Source organism: Amphiura filiformis, unplaced genomic scaffold (genome assembly GCF_039555335.1).
Source record: "Amphiura filiformis unplaced genomic scaffold, Afil_fr2py scaffold_594, whole genome shotgun sequence".
In the NCBI taxonomy this organism is placed as follows: Eukaryota; Metazoa; Echinodermata; class Ophiuroidea; order Amphilepidida; family Amphiuridae; genus Amphiura; species Amphiura filiformis.
In genome coordinates, this window is record NW_027306058.1 from 1,457,622 (window position 1) to 1,482,470 (window position 24,849).

Consider the following 24,849-nt stretch of genomic DNA (forward strand, 5'->3'; position numbering starts at 1 on the left):
TATCGACTGCTCAATGCCAGAAGTGGGCGAGTGCAATAGCTGCCCTGTGAAATTTGGCAATATATTGTACTCATCTACACATGGCATACATACTAGGGCAACTACACATGGCAGCTATTGCACTTAACCACCTCTGGGACTGACATTTTTCCAAATTTTGAGTTGCATTGCTTGCTCCAGCCATTTTGATATCTCAGCAAAAATGTGACGTGGTATATAAAAAAAGCAGACACTTTTAGGCAAAGTCATAAATGGAGAAATAGCCAAAAATCTGCCCAGGATGATTTTTTTCATAACTTGTGTTTTTTGCAAATTTGTGATGTGTTTAAAATATTGTTTGATGGTTTCAGACTGGAATATAATTGGCATCTTGTATTTTTTCAGACGTTTTTCAAGGTCATTCCTACTCTCAATATTGTCAATAATGGCCGACATCTCAATTTCCAATTTTATAATACCGTACCATACAATATCTTCGCTTAGGAATGTCCGATTTCACTAGGGAAAGCGGCGTTTTGGAGCAAAATATTTCTATAAGATATGAAAAAACCTCAAAATTGATAACATGCCCAAAAGTGTGAATATACATTAGCCAATATTAAATGGGCCTGGGCCCGGACCCATCTGGTCTAATGGTAAATCCGGCCCAAAGTTTGAAATAGCTCAATGGTAAATGACTAAAATCGGCCAATTTTGTGTCGGTACTGACAATTTTAGGTTGGGGCATGCAATGTTCTCTTTCCCTCCCCTCCTCTCTCTCTCCCTCCTTTCCCCTGCACTAGGGGGGCAAATAGGCAATTTCTACCAGGGGGCTATTTTCCCACAGGCAGCTACGCCACTGTCGTCAGGACGGATAGTGAGTTGTCTTTGACAAAGGGTGGTCTTGACCCTGGAATTAAAGAAAGTTTTGGGCCTAATTCTACTAAATTATAATAAAAAGTATATATTTAGAATGGCAATGACTTAATGATGAATTCATCTGTGTGGTCAAATTTGGGCACAGATGCTCATTTTGGGAGAGAACGCATGCGTGACCAACTTTTTTTCAAAACACCCCTAAACAAGTTTTCCTCTGTGAGCAAAATAACCCCCTAAGCAAGTTTTTAGCACGCTTTCCCCCAAACATTTGACCCCCTATCAGGGTTCGAATTCAGTCATTTTTTTTGCATCACAGTTTGTGCTATAGATGCAAAACACATGTTTGCATAGCAGTATAGCACTTTTAGCTATGCATTTTGGAAAAGTACATAGCAGTTGATGGAAATTGCATCGCATTTTGCGATGCGATACCGTCGAATTCGATCGCTGCCCCCTATAAACAAGTTTTTGTCTAATTTTGACCCCCTAAACAAGTTTTTGTCTAATTGTGACCCCCTAAACAAGTTTTTGACTAAATTTGACCCACTTTACAAGCTTTGATGGATTTTGACAACTTGAACAATTTTTTTGTAAAATTGATTTGTAGGCCTATAAACTTGTCACTTCACTTTATACTACATAAATAATAACACGTAATTTATCCAGAGGCAACGTTTAGCAGTATTCACATCGTATGGTGTCCCGGTATTGTGTGCCCTTTTCATGCTTTCTACTAGGCCTGGCATTTTCGGGTAATTTTGTACCCGGGTACCCGCCGCAATTTTCGGGCGGGTAACCGGGTACGGTACCCGAAATTGCAAAAAAAAAAAAAAAAAATTTTTTAAAAGTTTTTATTTTTTCGGTTTTGTAGTGTCTCTGGACCTAGACCTAAATGCCAGGATCATTCATGGTTGACGTAAAAAAAAAAAAAAAAAAAAAAATTTCAAGATATTTTGTTATTTTTTATATGAAAATTGATAATTTGTATTCATGTCATAGTCTATTAATGATTTCAAAATGTATTGATTACCCGAAAATGTCCAGGGACACTACAAAACCGAAAAATAAAAAACTTTAAAAAAAAAGAAAGAAAAATTTCGGGTACCCGGGAGGGTATTTCCTACCGGGTAATGTAATCTCAGGCGGGTACCCGTTTACCCGACTGAAAATGCCAGCCTTACTTTCTACCGCAAATATAATTTCCTAAAGTAATCCAGAGAAGGGGAAACTCACAATTTTATCCACCAGCAGGAGCAGTAAATAATGTGAGGAATCTATAAGTCCTGAAAATCTTTTTGAAATACATGATATTTTCGTCTCCCCGTCTATCCATTGAACTATACCCATCATAATCAGATAATTCAAGCAACATTTATGTGACGTCATTAATTAATATGCATGTTTTTTAATCTAAATGGTATTACATAGAAATACGAGGCCATTAAATCACATGTAACAAGTCATGAAAGATATAATTGCATAACAGAGTGACATTCTAGGTTTGGAGTATGCTGTAAACATTTCTATGAACGGGGAATTCCGGCAGAGGAATAAACTTTTTCGGAATTATCGGAGTTTCAGCAAATTTGAAAAGTGGATTAAAATGGTACCGGTAGGCCCGTAGACCCTAAATCATAGACTTCCAGGGTCTATATGCCTAAATGCGTTACAAACGATTTTAAAACTACCCCATCAAAATCACCGTTTTTTTTACCCCCTTAACGCGTCACGCGCGTAGCGTGCTCAACCAAGAAAAAACACCCCTTTTCACATAGACAAGTCAAAATTTGAGAATTTGTGCTTACTGGAGGCATTTCGTGTTAAAAGTGGTTAAACAAGCTTTTTAAGATAATTCGAGGGTGCTGAATTTGAAAATGCTGTTTAACCAGTTCAGTTTTGGAGTCTTAGCCCTCAAAATTCAAAAAACAAAATGGCCGCCATTTTCAACATATTTTTGATTATAACTTGAATTTTAAACAGCATAGGAGGTTAAAAATGGTGGCAATATTCATGTTTATGATGCAGAGGAACCCAAATAGATTGTTACTGAAGTTTCAAGTGGTATGGTTTTGCCGCCATGTTGAATTCCAAAATGGCCGCCATTTTCATCAAGTTTATGCATTTCCTGCTATAACTTGGATAGTAGGCAGCATAGATGTTTAAAAATGATGGCAGTACCGGTACCCATGTTTTTAATATCAAGGATTCCAAATTATCTGTTACCTAATATCTGTTGTAACTAGTCACAGTTGCCACCATCTAGAATTCCAAGATGGCCGCCATTTTCATCAAGTTTCTGCATTTCATCTTATTACTTGGATAGTAGGCAACATAGAAGTTTAAAAAATGATGGCAGTACCCATCATTTTGATACCATGGATTACACAATATCTGCTACCTACTACCTGCTGTAACTAGTTAGGGTTGCCACCATTTAGAATTCCAAGATGGCTGCCATTCATTTGGCAATTTCTGGGTGTATTAATTTCAAAAAACAAATTTGTCATCGTTTTCATATAAAGGGTACATTACGTTCTGTGGCTAAATGCACTTTTAATTTTAATTTAATATTAAATTAGTTTTCCAAGTGCATTTAAAAAGGTTAAAGATTTCCAAATTACCTATTATACTTTACACCGTACAACTCATGAAACTGTCAACATTGGCACTTAATGTTACTTACGGCTAATCTTGTAACTATTTGATTCTTTCTATTTGACCTTTCACTTTGTAGTTCAGTGATTCCTAACTTTAATTGAATGCCTTTTAAGGCAAGAGTGCAGAAACAGAAGAGACTTGACAGTCTCTTCTGTTTCTGCACTCTTGTTGGCTGTTAAATGCACACGTATGCACAACCATCTGTGCATGGCAGCTGCAATTGTTTATACATCCATTGGTACATTTGCATGTTGGTGGTAGATTCTCCTGTGGACAACCCTTCACACGTGCCTTATCACATCTGTGCACATCATCTGGCATGCACCTTGCAAATGAATTGTGCTAAGAGCTGTCAACAATTGCTTGAAACACCTCTGTCTTTTTGCCGTAGCCAGCAAGCTGTGACTGTCACAACCAGTTATGAAATAGAAGCAAAGCTTCCAGTTGGCAAGGCAGCAGTTTCTGATAGATTTTGTGGATTGGGATGTATTTGGGCTTCTTACAAATCCTGCCTTCATCCACAGCTGAGTGCATAGCATCTTGTCAAAATAAGCAGCCAGCAAGACAAGTATGTCAGTGTCACGTACTGAAACCACTACAGCTTCAGCATCTGTGTTAATGCAATGAAGTACAAAGTGAGTATCCGCCTCCTCATGGCCTCTAGGGCTGTTGTGTCCATCCCTGAATCTGAAGATCTAACTTCTGTTATATGTGCAAATCCTCCAGCCACTACAAGTGTTGTGGGTGCAATTGATACAGCATTTGTCATAAGCTGTTGAGATAGGAGCGGCAAGAGTTGCTTTATTCTCTCCAAGTGAGAGAAAGTTAGTCCAGTTATTCGGTAGAGAACGTTGTGGTTTTCTATTACCCGGCATACTGGTCGTTAGCTCGGGTTTGTTTTTTTCTGGTTCTAGTCTCGATGGAATCATGCTTGTAATCTGTCAAAGGTTACCTCAATCCTCTGAAACTCAGCCACCACTGCTTGTATGCAGACTCCCATTCATGGCAGCAAGTGAAATTTGAACAGGCATAAGTTCATGCTGCAGAATCTGGTCCAGGGCCGTATTAGTGGTGTTGTTTATGGTGTCAAGTGCGCTGAAGATCAGGAGTGCCAAGCACTTTACATTGGTAAAACCGACCAATCACTGCAGAGTTGCATATATCCCAACTTAGACGCGCTAGTTCAAGTGACAACGATTCAGCACTCTACAAACATCTTGAGGGCAGCGGTCACAGCTTTGACATTGACATTTTTGTCATTTTGGACCGTGAACTATGTTGGTTCGAGCAGGGAGTCAAAGAAGTGTGGGTACAAGCCGAACAACCGTCCCTCAACAGGAGCGGGGGCTTTAGAGTGAATCTGTCACATGGTTGGGATCAGGTCATCAAGCAACTTCCTCATCGATTGACCTGGGATGACCCTAAATCATTCATGGGGATAGGGGAATAAATTCCCCAATATTTTACCAGGGGGTGGTCCATACAATCATCCCCTCCCAATGTTGACGCCTGTATATGTGTGTTTCCAGCCAAATTAACATGATATTTGACCATTTTAGCCTAAAACTGTAAAAAGTGCAAAATTTGCCAAAAGGTGCTGGATTCACTATACTTCAAGAAATTTTTTGACCCCCCCCATGTCGTCAAAAATAAAATCTATGCCACTAGCACTGGCCAAATCTTTGGTTGCAATATTCTACAGTACAGGAGATGGTACCCCTTGCTGAAAACATTGAATCATCCGAAAGCTGAGACGACTTCTCCTCATCGAGGTTGTCACGCTGGATGGTGTAATCTCGTTGTACACATACTAACTTTCCAATTGGGAGTGTTCCATCATCAGCACTTGCCTAATTTACTTGATATGCATGCAAGTTCTCATGTTATATAAGAGAGTACCCATCTGCCTAATGCAGTGATACTTCTTGTGATACCTACAATCCCACCTCTTCCCAGTACCATTCAACCATTCTTGGCTATAATCAGGGGATACTTGGTTGAATTTCCGCCCGTACTCCTTTACAACGAAATTTCCTGCCTGGAATTCAAGGAGGACTTTTGGTGGACATGGTGGAAGGTAGCTCATAATTTCTGCCATATAAGTGGTACCCCATTTGGCATAGTGGTATGATCATACCTAAAAAAGAAAGTTAGCGTCCTACTGAAGGCATACAAGTGGAGATCCCAGACACCATCACGGTGTGCTCTGATGAAAGCAAGAGAATGCTCACCATCCCAGCAAACACAAAACGTTTTCGACATCATTCGCAAAAGGTTATAAAAGGTTGTCAGAAAACGTTTAAATGTCGGGTTATATAAAGGGTATATTAAGAGTATACAACGTTTTCATAACCTTAAAACCATTTTTGATAATCTACTGCTCAGCAAACAAAAATGTTTTACAGAAAACGTTTAAATGTCGGGTTATATAAAGGGTATAAAAACGTTTTAATAACATTATAAAAACATTCTTGAAAACTTGATACAAAACATTCTAAACAGAATGTTATTTTGGGGTTGAAAAAATATTTTGCGAAAAATGTTTGCCCAAAATATTTTCAATAACGTTTTATAAACGTTTTCATGACCTTTATATAACCCGACATTTAAATGTTATTAAAAGGTTTTGAAAAAAACATTTTAAGAACATTTCTGTGTTTGCTGGGTTCAAATATTTGAACATAATGTTATTTAAGTATTGACACAATATTTGGCAAAAATGTTTGCAAAAATAGTTTACAATAACATTTTTTGAAAACAATTAAAAAAAATTGTTGTGTGTTTTTCATACAAAACGTTTTAAAACGTTATCATGACCTTTATATAACCCGACATTTTAATGTTATTAAAACGTTTTTACCTAAACCAAAAGCCAAAATATAACTTATTTAAAACGTTTTTAAAACGTTTTTGTGTTTGCTGGGATGTCCATATATTGCCAGATGATGTGGACAGATGCGATAAGGCACGGGTGATACTATTTTCAAGGGTTGTCCACAGGAGAATCTACCACCAACATCTGATGCAGTAAGGCTTCATACAAAGTATGTGCACATTACCAGGCTTGTATTTGGAAACAAGCAGTCACCATTTCTCCCCAAAGTAACTGACATGGGATGGACCTACATAGATAGAAAGTATAGAACCTGGCTCCACAACTGATGACACTACCTCCAATTCCCAAAGCATGTCGCCAGATAGTTTCATGCATGTATAAATGGCGATTGCAGTTGCAAAATGGCTAAGCACATTTAACAGCCAACAAGAGTGCAAAAACAGAAGAGGCTAAAGCCATTAATCAGAGTTTGGAATCACTGTACTACGAAGTGAAAGGTCAAATAGAAAGAATCAAATAGTTGCAAGATCCTAACGAGAACAATTAGCCGTAAGTAAAATCAAGTGCCAATGTTACCAGTTTTATGAGTTGTATGGTGTAAAGTATAGGCCTAGTAGCTAAAAAGCGGCCATTTTGAAATCTTTAACCTTTTAAAATGCACTTGGAAAACTAATTCAATATCACTGTTTTTGTTCTAAAGAAATTAAAAGTGCATTTAGCCAGAGAAAGTAACCTACCCTTATGAAAACGATGACAATTTTGTTTTTCTGAAACACACCCCAGAAATTACCTAATGAATGGCGGCCATCTTGGAATTCTAGATGGTGGCAACCCTAACTAGTTACAAGAGATAGTAGGTAACAGATAATTTGGAATCCTTAGTATTAAAAACATGGGTACTGCCGTCATTTATAAACTTCTACGTTGCCTACTATCCAAGTTGTAGCAGAAAATGCAGAAATTTGATGAAAATGGCGGCCATTTTGGAATTCAACATGGCAGCAAAACCATACCAGTTAAAACTTCAGTAACAATCAATTTGGGCTCCTCTGTATCATAAACATGGATATTGCCACCATTTTTAACCTCTTATGTTGATTAAAATTCAAGTTATTATCAAAAATATGTTGAAAATGGCGGCCATTTTGTTTTTTTGAATTTTGAGGGCTAAGACTCCAAAAACTGAACCGGTTAAACAGCATTTTCGTATTCAGCACCCTCGAATTATCTTAAAAAGCTTGTTTAACCACTTTTAACACGAAATGCCTCCAACCTTTTAATAAAGCACAAATTCTCAAATTTTGACCTGTCTAACACGTTTTTTTGGTTACGCATGCTTATGATGCTTACATCATTATATTTGAGTGGCCCCCCACAGGGAATGCGTTTATCGTTTGCAAATTTGAAGCTACATGTAACATGTAGCGTTCTAAAGTAAAGTTCCTCCAAATTAACATACGGTAGGCCTATAATTCAATATTGATCGAGAAATCTACATACTATCAACGATGACACGATAGCTACTTCATAAATGCCAATATTGACAGCACACAGTTACTGTGTGGTTAGAAGATACTGAGTGTGGAACTTAAAGGAGTATTTCGTGATCCTAGCATCCTCTATTTATGTCATTTTTCATTAGATATCCACAAAAAAACCTATTCCCAAAATTTCAGTTGATTCCGATTTTGCGTTCGCGAGTTATGCATGATTATGTGTATTACACTGCTCCATTTCATAGACAATGCGTTGTAATTTCGTTCTGGTGCACCAGAACGAAATTCAAATTTCACGATATCTTTGCTAAACGAATTAATCTGCAAGAAATATTTTGTACATGAACATTATGTATCATGATAGTGGTACGTTTGTATTGGTTTTAAAGTTGGGATGATTTTCGGGCAATGTTGATGTATTGGGGATGTTTCTACTTTGAAGTGGGGGAGGGTCATTGTAGAGTTTAAATGTGGTGAGTTTTCACCATCACTAAATTTGAAGTGCTTTGGTAAACTTGGGGTGTGGTGTACCTGTTGATGCATAAATTGGGAGTGTTTGTATATACTTTGAAATGGGAGGATCGGGGTCATTTGGAGAGTTTAGTGCACCAGGATGAGCACTAAGTTATCACCTACATCCAGGAGTTATATTTTGTAAAGGTTGCAATGTGGTATATATGTCATGTTTATGTCTTGGGGATGTTTGAACTTTAAAGTGGGGGAGGGTTATTTGGAGAGTTCAAATATGGTGAGTTGTCACCTTCTGCATATTGGGAGAGTTGTGTAGTACCGTTAGGATGTGGTTTGTAAACATAAACTCTTCCAATATATGCTAAAGGTAGCTATACATATTTGAACTCTCTAAATTACCCTCCCCACTTCAAAATAGAAACCTTCCCATTACATTGACATAGCACACCACATCCCAACTTTACAAACAAAACTTCCAATATGCTCAAGGTGACAAATCGCCACTTTGGTATTCTCCAAATGACAACTCACCATAGTTGAACTCTCCAATTGACAACTCGCCATATTGGAACTCTCCAAATGATAACTCACCATATTTGAACTCTCCAAATATCCCTTCCCCACTTCATAAACACCCGAAGAACATCAGTAACACTTTTCACCTGGGTGTATTCCAGTGGCGTAGCATGGGTCATCCGATTGGGGGGGCACCGACCATGATTGGGGGCACCAGGTCTGATTGGGGGGCACAAGCTGTTTTTTGGCAATTTTCCTATGGGATTTTCTAAATTTTGCAATGACGCTATGCCACTGGTGCATTCCAGTGGCGTAGATTTCTTTTTGACATTGGGGGTGATGGGGTTGGAAAAAATTGTTGGAAGTATAGTGAATCCAGCACCTTTTGGCGACAGAAGAAGTCTATAGTGCAAAAAATGTTGCCATTTTGAAGCTAAACTGATGAAATATGGTGCAAAAGTGGAATAAATGCGCGCAAAGCGTGCCAACATTTGTGACATGATCAAGGGGAATGAGTCGGATGTCGCTAATATTGTTTTTGAGATATTGGCAAAAACAGTGCTCAAATTCTTTTGTTACAAGCCGACGACAGAATGTCGGCTTGTTCTGTCTTCTTCCAATTCTTTCTTTACAAGCCGACGACGACGAATGTCGGCTTGTTCTGTCTCTTCTCAATTCTTCTTCTTAAGTTAGGCGTGCAGCCTAACTTATTTCTTTCTCGCTATTTCTTTCTTCTTCTTTCTTCTCACAATTTGCTACCACTTCGACATCCTTGATCGGATTTCGACCAAACTCAGTCACAAGCAGTATTGGGTAACTGGCTACAAAAGTTATGGGTTGTTTAAAGTCAGAGGTCATCCAAGGGGTCACAGGGGTCAATAAAAGGTCATTTTAACCAAAAAATACTCCAATTGAGCTGAAATTTATATGCAATGATCTTTATGACATTCTAAACATGTTTAAAAATTTTTTTAAATTATTTAAGGTCATTAAGGGGTCATAAAGGGGTCAAAGGTCAAGTTTTTCAAAATGCTCCAATTGAGCTGAAATTTAAATGCAACGATCCTTATAACATTCTTAACATTTCAAAAATATTTTAAAATTAATTTAAGGTCATTAAGGGGTCATAAAGGGGTCAAAGGTCAAGTTTTTTAAAATGCTCCAATTGAGCTGAAATTTAAATGCAATGATCCTTATGACATTCTAAACATGTATAAAATATTTCAAAATTCATTTAAGGTCATTAAGGGGTCATAAAGGGGTCAAAGGTCAAGTTTTCAATTCAGCTTCAATTGAGCTGAAATTTATATGCAATGATCCTTATGACATGCTTAAAATATTTTAATATTCATTTGAGGTCATAAAGGGGTCAAAGGTCAAGTTTTTCAAAATGCTCCCAATTCAGCTGAAATTTAAATGCAATGATCCTTATGACATTCTATACATTTTTAAAAATATTTCAAAATTCATTTAAGGTCATTAAGGGGTCATAAAAGGGTCAGAGGTCAGGATTTTCAAAATGCCGCAATTGAGCTGAAATTTGAACGCAATGATTCTTATGACCTTCTAAACATTTAAGAAATATTTTAAAATTCATTTAAGGTCATAAAGGGGTCAAAGGTCAAGTTTTTCAAAATGCTTCAATTGAGCTGAAATTTAAATGCAATGATCCTTATGACATTCTCAACATGGTAAAGATGTTTTAAATTCATTTAAGGTCATTATGGGGCCATAATGAGGTCAAAGGTCAAGTTTTCAAAATGCTTCAATTGAGTTGAAATTTAAATGAAATCATCCTTATGACATTCTTAAAATTTTAAAATTCATTTAAGGTCATTAAGGGGCCATACAGAGGTCAAAGATCAAGTTTTCAAAATGCCAGCTTTCCACGTTCAATGTATATTGAAATGGCAATTAATGAAACAGTCCTTATAAAATTATCCAGCACAGTATTGCTGCTTGATCAGATCGTCACAATCATCAGCCTAACTTACCTCGTGCCCTTGCAAAGGGCACAGTTGCTCTAGTTAAGTTAGGCGGGCAGCCTAACTTATTTCTTTCTTGCCATTTCTTTCTTTCCTCTTTCTTCTTTCTTCTTTCTTCTTTCTCACAATTTGCTACTACTGCCACATGCTTGATCGGATTTCGACCAAACTCAGTCACAAGCAGTATTGGGTAGCTGGCTACAAAAGTTATGGGTTGTTTAACGTCAGAGGTCATCCAAGAGGTCACAGGGGTCAAAAAGGTCATTTTAACCGAAAATGCTCTGATTGAGCTGAAATTTAAATGCAATGATCCTTATGACATTCTAAACATGTTTAAAACATTTTAGAATTCATTGAAGGTCATTAAGGGGTCATAAAGCGGGTCAAAGGTCAAGTTTTTCAAAATGCTCCGATTGAGCTGAAATTTAAATGCAATGATCCTTATGACATTCTAAACATGTTGAAAACATTTTAAAATGCATTTAAGGTCATTTAAGGGGCAATATAGGGGTCAAAGGTCAAGTTTTCAAAATGCTTCAATTGAGCTGAAATTTAAATGCAATGATCCTTGTGACATTCTTAACATGTTTTAAATATTTTAAAATTCATTTAAGGTCATTAAGGGGTCATACAGCGGTCAAAGGTCAAGTTTTCAAAATGCAAGCTTTCCACGATCAAGATATATTAAAACCGCAATTAATGAAACAGTTTATTAAAATTAATACTATCCAGCACAAAGTATTGCTGCTTGATCAGATCGTTCAGAGATATTCTCATCTTCTCTGGATCGTCACGGTCATCCGCCTAACTTACCTCGTGCCCTTGCAAAGGGCACAGTTGCTCTAGTTCTTTCTTTCTTTCTTTCTTTCTTTCTCACAATTTGCTTCTTCTGCCACATCCTTGATCGGATTTCGACCAAACTCAGTCACAAGCAGTATTGGGTGGATGGCTACAAAAGTTATGGGGTTTTTCAACGTCCAAGGTCATCCAGGGGTCACAGAGGTCAAAAAAGGTCATTTAACCGAAAAATGCTCCAATTGAGCTGAAATTTAAATACAATGATGCTTATGACTTTCTAAACATGTTAAAAATATTTTGAAATTCATTTAAGGTCATTAAGGGGCCACAAAGGGGTCAAAGGTCAAGTTTTTCAAAATGCTCCAAATGAGCTGAAATGTAAATGCAATGATCCTTATGACATTCTATACATTTAAAAAATATTTTAAAATTCAATTAAGGTCATTAAGAGGTAATAAAGGGGTCAAAGGTCAAGTTTGTCAAAATGCTCCAATTGAGCTGAAATTTATATGCAATGATCCTTATGATGTTCTGAACATTTTAAAAACATTTTAAGATTCATTTAAGGTTATTAGAGGGCATTAAAGGGGTCAAAGGTCAAGTTTTCAAAATGCTTCAATTGAGCTGAAATTTAAAGGCAATGATCCTTTATCTTATCCAGCACAGTATTGCTGCTTCATCAGATCGTCACAATCATCCGCCTAACTTACCTCGTGCCCTTGCAAAGGGCACAGTTGCTCTAGTTCTTACCTAGCCGGGACACCGGCTAGGTCTTGTGATGCTATCGGATCTTTCTTCTTTCTGGCAACACGTGCGTGACTTGCCACGTTTCGCCCTAGCTCTGTTATACTTTGACAGTTTTTGACCATACTTGGTCACAAACACCACTGACCATGTCCCCATATATGACATGACATTGAACTCCATTTGACCTTTGACCTGCTCACAATGGCAAAAATGTGATTTTACTCTAAAATGCTTCTTCTTCCACAAATAACATGTGATGGTGACATGCTTAGGTCATGTGACTTGACTTTGGTCGGTGTCTATAATTTATTCACAGAATTTGGGTCAAAGGTCATTAAGGGGTCATTTCCGGTCTGAGAGCTAAAAATATTCCAAAAATCACTGTTTTTACAAATTACATAGCAAAGTGCTGTCATTAGCACACATGCATTGCTACTAACCAGGGTCTTTGGGGTGTCTACAGTTTTGGGGTCAAAGGTCATTAAGGGTCGCTTCCGGTCAAAACCCAAAAATCATCAAATATGTTCATTTTTTTTTTATCTCAAAACGTAACCAGACCAGAGTGACATAAACTTCATATATGCATTAGTGTTACCCGATGTATGCACAGTATTTTTATTTTTTGGTCAAAGGTCATTTAGACGTCATTTCCGGTTTTAAGCTAAATAACTTCAAGAATTTTTATCTCCATAACTAAACATAGTAGATTTTTTAAATTTAAACTGTAACAATGCATTTTCTCGGTGTAAATGAGGTTTTTTTTATATTGGTGTCAAAGGTCATTAAGGAGGTCAAAACGTCAAATTTGCAAAAAATGTTTAAAATTACGGAAAAGTAGCTGTATCTCAGCATATGGAAAACGGATAAAGCCCCTACATGCTACAGTGATGCACCATTAATGGTGTGAGATGTCCATAATAGCCGGTCAAAGGTCAAACTTTAAGTTAAGACTGGCATTTCCGGCCCGGCTAGGTCCAGATCTGTAACCAGATCTAGTTCTTTCTTACCTAGCCGGGACACCGGCTAGGTCTTGTGATGCTATCGGATCTTTCTTACCTAGCCGGGACACCGGCTAGGTCTTGTGATGCTATCGGATCTTTCTTCTTCTGGCAACACGTGCGTGACTTGCCACGTTTCGCCCTAGTTCTGTTATGCTTTGACCGATTTTGACCATACTTAGTCACAAACACCACTGACCATGTCCCCACATGTGATATGACATTGAACTCCATTTGACCTTTGACCTGCTCACAATGGCAAAAATGTGATTTTTACTCTAAAATGCTTCTTCTTCCACAAATAACATGTGATGGTGACATGCTTAGGTCATGTGACTTGACTTTGGTCGGTGTCTATAGGGTGTTCACAGATAAGGGGTCAAAGGTCATTAAGGGGGTCATTCCCGGTCTGAAAGCTAAAAATCTTCAAAAAATCACTGTTTTTACAAATTACATAGCAGAGTGTTGTCATTAGCACACATGCATTGCTACTAACCAGGGTCTTTGGGGTGTCTACAGTTTTGGGATCAAAGGTCATTAAGGGGTCGCTTCCGGTCAAAAACCAAAAATCATCAAATATGTTCATTTTTTTTTTTATCTCAAAACATAACCAGACCAGAGTGACATAAACTTCACATATGCATTAGTGTTACCCGATGTATGCACGGTATTTTTAATTTTTGGTCAAAGGTCATTTAGACGTCATTTCCGGTTTTAAGCTAAATAACTTCAAGAATTTTATCTCCATAACTAAGCATAGTAGATTTTTTTAATTTAAACTGTAACAATGCATTTTCTCGGTGTATATGAGGTTTTTTTATATTGGGGTCAAAGGTCATTAAGGAGGTCAAAACGTCAAATTTGCAAAAAAAATGTTTAAAATTACGGAAAAGTAGCTGTATCTCAGCCTATGGAAGACGGATAAACAGTGATGCACCATTAACGGTGTGAGATGTCCATAATAATCAATCAAAGGTCAAACTTTAAGTTAAGACTGGCGTTTCCGGCCCGGCTAGGTCCAGATCTGTAACCAGATCTAGTTCTTTCTTCTTCTTTCTTCTTCTTCTGGCAACAAATTTCAAAATGCTTCTTCTCTTACATGTTACATCCTACAATGACGTCACTTGCACATATGCATCGGCTATATCCAGTGTCTATAGGGTGTTCACAGATTTGGGGTCAAAGGTCATTAAGGGGTCATTTCCGGTATAAAACCAAATATGTTCAAAATGCTTCTTCTTCCACAAATTACATGTGATGGTAACATGCTTAGGACATGTGACTTGACTTTGAACGGTGTCTATAGGGTGTTCACAGATATGGTGTCAAAGGTCATTAAAGGGTCATTTCCGGTCTGAAAGCTAAAAATATTCAAAAATCACTGTTTTTACAAAATACATAGCAGAGTGTTGTCATTAGCACACATGCATTGCTACTAACCAGGGTCTTTGGGGTGTCTACAGTTTTGGGGTCAAAGGTCATTAAGGGGTCACTTCCGGTAAAAAACCAAAAATCGTCAAATATGTTCTTTTTTTTTATCTCAAAACGTAACCAGACCAGAGTGACATAAACTTCATATATGCATTAGTGTTACTCGATGTATGCACGGTATTTTTATTATTTTGGTCAAAGGTCATTTAGACGTCATTTCCGGTTTGAAGCTAAATAATCAAGAAACTTCAAGAATTTTTATTTAAACTGTAACAATGCATTTTCTCGGTGTATATGAGGTTTTTTTTATATTGGGGTCAAAGGTCATTAAGAAGGTCAAAACATCAAATTTGCAAAAAAATGTTTAAAATTACGGAAAAGTAGCTGTATCTCAGCCTATGGAAGACGGATAAAGCCCCTTCATGCTACAGTGATGCACCATTAATGGTGTGAGATGTCCATAATATCAATCACTGACATCAAATAATAGCCGGTCAAAGGTCAAACTTTAAGACTGGCATTTCCGGCCCCGGCTAGGTCCAGATCTGTAGCCAGATCTAGTTCTTTCTTCTTTCTTCTGGCAACCGCAATCAACTGCATGTAGCTCCGCAAGGGATTGACAGATTTCAACCAAAGTTGACCCAAATGACCATTGGGCTAGGCCAAACCTGTCATTTGACTTTGACCTCGCTGTGACCTTTGACCTAGCTATAATGGTCAAAAATGTGATTTCACAAAAAATGCTACTCCTTCCACAAATTTCATATGCGATGAGGACATGGTTATATCATGTGACTCGACTTTAGTCGGTGTCTATAGGGTGTGCTCAGATAAGGGGTCAAAGGTCATTAAGGGGTCATTTCTGGTCAAAGTCTAAAAATATTCAAAAATTCACTGTCTTTACAAATTACATAGCAGAGAGTCGCCATTAGCACACATGCATTGCTACTAGCCAGGGTCTTTAGGATGCCTACAGTTTCGGGGTCAAAGGTCATTAAGGGGTTACTTCCGGTCAAAAACCAAAATTATCAAAATGTTCAAAAAAATTTTGTCTCAAAATGTAGACAGACCAGAGTAATATAACCATCATACATGAATCAGTGTTACCTGATGTATGTATGGTATTTTTATTTTGGGGGTCAAAGGTCATTAAGGGGTCACTTCCAGTTTTTAGCTAAATAACTTAAAGAATTTTTATCTCAACAACTGAACATAGTAGAATTTTTTAATTAAAATTAGAACAATGCATTTTGTCGGTGTACATGAGGGTTTTTTTTCATTGAGGTCAAAGGTCATTAAGGGGTTCAAAAGGTCAATCAAAAATTTAAAAAAAATCAAAATCCATGTATAAGTTCCGATTAAGCTGAAATTCACCAGGAATATTTCTTATGACATCCTAAGCACAATGCAAGAGCAGTTGACCCCATCCGTAACCCAGGAGTCAAGTTATAGGGGTCAAATTGCGGCTTGTATTCAGCGTCTGTTGACTCTAGTTCTTACAAGCCGACGACGGATGTCGGCTTGTTCTGTCTCTTCTCAATTCTTCTTCTTTCTTCTTTCTTTCTTCTTTCTTCTTCTGGCAACCAATCAACTGCATCTAGCTTCGCAAAGGATTGACAGATTTCAACCAAAGTTGACCCAAATGACCACTGGGCTAGGCCAAACCTTCCATTTGACTTTGACCTCGCTGTGACCTTTGACCTAGCTATAATGGTCAAAAATGTGATTTCACAAAAATGCTTCTCCTTCCACAAATTTCATGCAATGATCATGTGACTCATGCATATGAATCAACATGTGGCAGTGCTTAAAACTTCCTAAAAAGAATTGAGGTCAAAGGTCATTAAGGGGTCATTTCCGGTCTGAAAGCTAAAAATATTCAAAAATCACTGTCTTTACAAAATATATAGCAGAGAGTCGCCATTAGCACACATGCATTGCTACTAGCCAGGGTCTTTAGGATGCCTACAGGTTTGGGGTCAAAGGTCATTAAGGGGTTACTTCCGGTCAAAAACCAAAAATGTTCAAAAAATTTTTATCTCAAAATGTAAACAGACCAGAATAATATAACCAACATACATGAATTAGTGTTCCCTGATGTATGCATGGTATTTTTATTTTGTGGGTCAAAGGTCATTAAGGGGTCACTTCCTGTTTTTAGCTGAATAATTTCAAGAATTTTTATCTCAAGAACTGAACATGTTAGAATTTTTTAATTAAAATTGGAACAATGCATTTTGTCGGTGTACATAAGGTTTTTTTTACATTGTGGTCAAAGGTCATTAAAGGGGTCAAAAGGTCAATCAAAATTTTCAAAAAATCAAAATCCATGTATAAGTTCCGATTAAGCTGAAATTCACCAGGAATATTTCTTATGACATCCTAAGCACAGTGCAAGAGCAGTTGACCCCATCCGTAACCCAGGGGTCAAGTTATAGGGGTCAAATTGCGGCTTGTATTCAGCGTCTGTTGACTCTAGTTTCTTACAAGCCGACGACGAACGTCGGGTTGTTCTGTCTTCTTCCAATTCTTTCTTCTTCTTTCTTTCTTTCTTTCTTTACCTAGCCGGGACACCGGCTAGGTCTTGTGATGCTATCGGATCTTTACCTAGCCGGGACACCGGCTAGGTCTTGTGATGCTATCGGATCTTTCTTCTGATTCTTTCTGGCAACACGTGCGTGACTTGCCACGTTTCGCCCTAGCTCTGTTATGCTTTGACCGATTTTGACCATACTTGGTCACAAACACCACTGACCATGTCCCTACATGTGACATGACATTGAACTCCATTTGACCTTTGACCTGCTCACAATGGCAAAAATGCGATTTTACTCTAAAATGCTTCTTCGTCCACAAATAACATGTGATGGTGACATGCTTAGGTCATGTGACTTGACTTTGGTCGGTGTCTATAGGGTGTTCACAGAATTGGGGTCAAAGGTCATTAAGGGGTCATTTCCGGTCTGAAAGCTAAAAATATTCAAAAATCACTGTTTTTACAAATTACATAGCAGAGTGTTGTCATTAGCATACATGCATTGCTACCAACCAGGGTCTTTGGGGTGTCTACAGTTTTGGGGTCCAAGGTCATTAAGGGTCGCTTCCGGTCAAAAACCAAAATCATCAAATATGTTCATTTTTTATATCTCAAAACGTAACCAGACCAGAGTGACATAAACTTCATATATGCATTAGTGTTATCCGATGTATGCACAGTATTTTTATTTTTTTGGTCAAAGGTCATTTACACGTCATTTCCGGTTTTAAGCTAAATAACTTCAAGAATTTTTATCTCCATAACTAAGCATAGTAGATTATTTTAATTTAAACTGTAACAATGCATTTTCTTGGTGTATGTGACGTTTTTTTTATATTAGGGTCAAAGGTCATTAAGGAGGTCAAAACGTCAAATTTGCCAAAAAAATACGGAAAAGTAGCTGCATCTCAGCCTATGGAAGACGGATAAAGCCCCTACATGCTACAGTGATGCACCATTAATGGTGTGAGATGTCCATAATAGCCGGTCAAAGGTCAAACTTTAAGATGTCCACAATAGCCGGTCAAAGGTCAAAGGTAAAGACTGGCATTTCCGGCCCCGGCTAGGTCCAGATCTGTAACCAGATCTAGTTCTTCTTTCTTCTTCTTCTGGCAACAAATTTCAAAATGCTTCTTCTCTTACATGTTACATCCTACAATGACGTCACTTGCACATATGCATCGGCTATATCCAGTGTCTATAGGGTGTTCACAGATTTGGGGTCAAAGGTCATTAAGGGGTCATTTCCGGTATAAAACCAAATATGTTCAAAATGCTTCTTCTTCCACAAATTACATGTGATGGTAACATGCTTAGGACATGTGACTTGACTTTGAACGGTGTCTATAGGGTGTTCACAGATATGGTGTCAAAGGTCATTAAAGGGGTCATTTCCGGTCTGAAAGCTAAAAATATTCAAAAAATCACTGTTTTTACAAAATACATAGCAGAGTGTTGTCATTAGCACACATGCATTGCTACTAACCAGGGTCTTTGGGGTGTCTACAGTTTTGGGGTCAAAGGTCATTAAGGGGTCACTTCCGGTCAAAAACCAAAAATCGTCAAATATGTTCTTTTTTTTTTATCTCAAAACGTAACCAGACCAGAGTGACATAAACTTCATATATGCATTAGTGTTACTCGATGTATGCACGGTATTTTTATTATTTTGGTCAAAGGTCATTTAGACGTCATTTCCGGTTTGAAGCTAAATAACTTCAAGAATTTTTATCTCCATAACTAAGCATAGTAGATTTTTTTAATTTAAACTGTAACAATGCATTTTCTCGGTGTATATGAGGTTTTTTTATATTGGGGTCAAAGGTCATTAAGAAGGTCAAAACATCAAATTTGCAAAAAAATGTTTAAAATTACGGAAAAGTAGCTGTATCTCAGCCTATGGAAGACGGATGAAGCCCCTACATGCTACAGTGATGCACCATTAATGGTGTGAGATGTCCATAATATCAATCACTGACATCAAATAATAGCCGGTCAAAGGTCAAACTTTAAGACTGGCATTTCCGGCCCCGGCTAGGTCCAGATCTGTAGCCAGATCTAGTTCTTTCTTTCTTCTGGCAACCAATCAACTGCATCTAGCTCCACAAGGGATTGACAAATTTCAACCAAACTTGATCCAAAAGACCACTGGGCTAGGCCAAACCTTCCATTAGACTTTGACCTTGCTGTGACCTTTGACCTAGCTATAATGGTCAAAAATGTGATTTCACAAAAAATGCTACTCCTTCCACAAATTACATGCAATGATCATATGACTCATGGATATGAATCAACATGTGGCAGTGCTTAAAACTTGCCAAAAAGAATTGAGGTCAAAGGTCATTAAGGGGGTCATTTTTGGTCTGAAATCTAAAAATATTCAAAAAATCACTGTTTTTACAAATTACATAGCAGAGTGTTGTCATTAGCACACATGCATTGCTACCTACCAGTGTCTTTGGGGTGTCTACAGTTTCGGGGTCAAAGGTCATTAAGGGGTCGCTTCCGGTCAAAAACCAAAAATCATCAAATATGTTCATTTTTTTATTATCTCAAAACGTAACCAGACCAGAGTAACATAAACTTCTTATATGCATTAGTGTTACCCGATGTATTCACGGTATTTTTATTTTTTTGGTCAAAGATCATTTAGACGTCATTTCCGGTTTTAAGCTAAATAACTTCAAGAATTTTTATCTCCATAACTAAGCATAGTATATTTTTTTTATTTAAACTGTAACAATGCATTTTCTCGGTGTGTATGAGGGTTTTTTTAATTGGGGTCAAAGGTCATTAAGGAGGTCAAAATGTCAAATTTGCAAAAATTTTTTTTAAAATTACAGAAAAGTAGCTGGATCTCAGCCTATGGAAGACGGATAGGGCCCATTATTGCTACAGTGATGCAACATTATTGATAAGGGAGGTCTACATCTAATTGTAGTAAAATCATATTTCTACCATATAACTCCTTTAAACTGAATCAAGAGGGATGCCCTTGGACTGATTTGGTGGTGTGCGCCCGTAGTCAGTACTAAACACAGCCGTCACCAATTAGGCGACCTCTGATTTTATTTTTCTGTGATTTGGATTGCATCGAAGAGCCAGAAATAGCGGTACCGTAATTTAATTTAACCATTTACATGATAGGGAGGACGATTATATAATATAGCCTGCATGGGATGATTTCAATGGACGCTTACGGCACTGATACTCTTCTATTTCTGCAGCTTATGGTGCAAGTTTTCTTGCGGAGTGAGTATGTGCAACAGTAACGCTATACTAGCATTGCAGAGTGTATACGGAGCATAGCGCATCCATTCAGATTTCTTGTTGTTTTTGCCCGGTGTTTTTGGCTACAAATTCACCTCCAAAATCATGCTTTATCGTGTTCGTATTTCATAATCATAGGTTTTAAACAATATAGCGTTCCTTTCTGCTCATGTTGGTATGTAACAGAATTTTCTATGTAAAGCGGAAGGAGAGAAATGACTGATTTAGTTCGTCTATCTTATATTATTTTTATAATTAAATTTATTTGGTTTTCATTGTTGCGTGATTGCTCCGTGGCGGACGTGAGGATTGATGCACGTACCGCAGTAGCACACATGCACTAATTGCTTTTCCCCGAATACTATTTCTTAGATTTAATTAATCATTAGAGATGGCATGTTGTGCATAATATTAATAGGGATTATTATATTTTCGCGTTGTATTATTTTCGTTTGGAAAATAATACTCTCTCTTTCTCATTTTTCACAATTTATTATATGTTTATTTATATTGTCTGACTTTTGACGTTATTCATGATTATTATTAGTATGCAAACATTGTAGCCTCAGCTAAAAGCATTGTTTTATTATGTTGTAATTTTAAGATAGTGATGATACATAAAGATACATACCGGTGTGTCATCTTTATGTATTGTTGAAAATCCGTCAGCACCTAGAGGGGTGCCTCTATGCATAAATTTTCAATTGCGTTCAAAAACTTGGATGTATTTTCAAAATATTAATATGTGCCAATGCATACTAGTATGCCATTTGCATGTATTATACCTATTGGCGTGGGCCCATGCTGCCCAATTTTTCGTTTGCCAATAGGTACCGGGTAGTTGTGTTTTATATCATATTTGTCAAACTTTATAATGATACCTTGCCAATACATGCATGCCATGTCGTTCGCAAGTGTCGTTGATATTGGCATGGCGCCGCTGGGACCACTATGCCCAAATTTTCATTTTGACTAAATAACTTAGATTTTTGTAGGCCTTGCATGTTATATAATTATATTAACACATTTTTCTTATCGATTCTCGCGTGGTGCATTTTAGGGCGTATTTCAGGTTCCGGCGTGGCGTACTTTAGCTTGATATTGGCATGGCGCCACGCGGGACCACTATGCCCAAATTTTCATTTGTACTAAATAACTTAGATTTTTGTAGGCCTTACATGTTATAATCATATTAACACATTGTTCTTATCGATTCTGGCGTGGTGCATTTTAGGCGTATTTCAGGTTCGGCGTGGCGTGAAAAATTGGTAACAAATATCACAATTATCAATTTTCATGCTTTGCGTCTAAATTTGACTCTTAATTGTGACAAAAAAGTAAATTATCACAGCAAGTCATGAAATGAGGCTCTTTTTGTTTCTGAGGCTTCATGTTAACATTTTGGAAGTAGTTTTTTTGAAAAGAACACTGTTGGTATCATCTAAGATGTTATTTTTCTTGTATAATTTAGTTAATCAATAATTCTATGTGGCAGATATTGTAGATTTATCACACTTCTTATTTTTGACCCATTTGTTAAGTATGGTGTTAACTTGAATGTGAAGCCTCCGAAACATGCAGGTTTTTTGGGTATCAGTATATTTTTCAAACATTAACCATAATATCAACACTTCTTTAAATGTATGACATTCTGCTCATATCAAGAAACAATTGCAATGCAGATTCAGTATGAAACACACCAATTTAGATGTGCAAAGATGATAAATAATCTTATTGTTGTTTCATCTCTGATCAATTGAAAATATTGACATTTCACTAGATACAGATTTTCCCCCCAAAAGACCTGAATTACGAAAGGTCAACATTTTGATAGACATTAGATTTATACAATTTCGAGGACTGTTAGATTTCAAAAATATCAATTTTTAATCATTTGCCATATATATTCGGAAATTTACAAAAATCAAAATTAATTAATATCAGAAGGATATTCCTGGTGTTCAAAATGCATTTCGATATTATATAATATATGTCTGATGTGCTTTCAGGGCCCATAAAAAATATGTCAAAATGTTTGTATTCCAGCCCCTTAAACTTTTGGTGAATGTCCATTCGGTTTTTCTGTAAAAGACGGTCCAAAATCGCTCTTTCAGTAAATGAAACTTGACTTGCCATAAAAACTGTACCTGAACACCTAACGTCGCACAATTTGTTAAATTTTGAAACGTAAAAGTGATCAAAACACTTCATTTTTCACCCCATATGAAGCGAGATAAACCATTTATCTTGATTGTGAATGTGATGACTCGAATAAAATTGTATAATTGAATGCATTACATGTATCATCTTTCCACCAGGAAAACTCCCCAAAAAAGAAGTACAGGTGTCGCGTATTAAATGTCACTCTTGAAGACAGAACAAGCAACAAAACAATGCAGTTGGCCCTTTGGGGAAAGAAATCCACATCACCAGTGAAAATTGGCGACACTATCAAAGCAACAGCAGTTAGAGTGGTTAATAATCCCCTTCTGAAAGAACTGTCACTCTCATCAACTAGTTTCACAGAAATCCAGGTAAGAGTAAACATGATAAATGCGTAGACTTACTGGCATTTCTTTAAAGAGGATGTAAGATGAATGAAAGTGACTTAATCTGGAATGTTCAAAGCTTGTTCTGTTCCAGTATATATATTCTGTGCTGCTAAGAGTTATTTCTTGGAAAATACACTCTTTTTCTGATTTTTATTTTGTTAATTTTGTTTAATTTCTTTCAAGATTAAATAACTCTTATATGTTAGCTTGTTTCTGGACACGTTCACTGTCTATTTTTAGCACAAACATAAATTATATTTGAATTTGTGTTAACCTCAACACTACCAGCAAAGCAGCAAGTGACTAAATTTGGTCAGACTAACTAAATTTAGTCACTTGGGGGCAGTGTTGATGTAACCCGAATTCAAATGTAATGTATGATTGTGCTTATAGATAGTTGAGATATGTTTAAAAAACATGAATATTTTAACAAGCCAAATATAAAACAATCAATAATAGTGAAAGAAATTAACAAAAGAAATAGAAAAAATATTTCATTTTCCAATAAATACCACATAACACCGTGGAATATATATATATATAACACAAGAGTTATATCATGGAGCAAAAATAGTGCTTGATGCATGATTTGCAGAGCTTATTATACAATATAAAATTTAGGTTTTTTTAGCAACCATCGGTGCGTGAAACCGATGGTTGCTTGAAAAAAACCTAAATTTTGTATATATATATATATTTGACACGGAACAAGTATTGAAATAGCATTTGAACTGTATCTAATCCACTTTAACTCATCTTATATCATCTTTAATAGTCACTCTCAATATTAAATGTTAATTGGTACCTTTTTTGGTTTTCAAAATAGAAAATGAGTCATGATTGGGTTTTGAAATAGCAAACCTCAAGCATTCCGAATGTTGAACTTTGTAAGAACAAAATCGAAATAATGAATCTTTTTAGAAATCTTAATGTGTAGTTTTTTGGTCGGCACTGTCTCCTTTTTTAACTGATTTTTTTAAAGGTGTCAAAATGCTCAGGAGGATAGGCTGCTTCAAATCAGCTGGTACCTAATTTAATTAAGCTTTTTGATACATCACCCCTTTTTATGGCTGTACAGCCTATCACTATTTTTAATGATTCTATAATGTATAGTAACTGATAACTGTCATGGTATATGATATAGGCCTAATAATTATGTCACTGGCCCTCATGACGTAATAGACCTACGTGAGTTTTCATTGATATTAATTAAATTTTACTGTCTTAATGTCAAAAAGACTTGATCAAGTCTACATCACATGCAGGTGAACCAAAAAAAAAAGGAAAAACGTTAATTTTCTGAGGATCGGGATAAACGGGTATCCTATTTCGAAGTGCAAAATTGATTTTAGTTATGTTGTCAAAATCTGGCCAAACGTAATAAGGGGCAGTTTTTTTTTAATTGTAGCATTTTCTTGAATATCTTGAAAGCATCAAATACCAAAGTTTTAGATATCAGGAGCTATCAAAAAGTGAAGAAAGAGACATGGTTAGAACAGAATTCATAATGAGATACGGTATGATTAAAACTTTTTTTAGAGGATACCGGTACAATTTAATATGATTTATGAAACTGCAAAATCCTTGTTTAAGAGGTAGTTTTGAAAGTGAAACGCATGTAACCAATATCTGTTTGGACCCCTGCGCGCTAAAAACATTCCTATCAGAAATGAATAAGTACCTTGTATAGGAGGACT

At 36.7% G+C, this 24,849-nt stretch overlaps 1 long non-coding RNA gene across 1 annotated transcript in view; it reads right to left on the bottom strand.

Annotated features, from left to right (window-relative positions):
- LOC140145697 (uncharacterized) overlaps positions 1–24,849 on the bottom strand; it is a 31,382-nt gene that overhangs the window by 1,774 nt on the left and 4,759 nt on the right. The window lies entirely within an intron of this gene.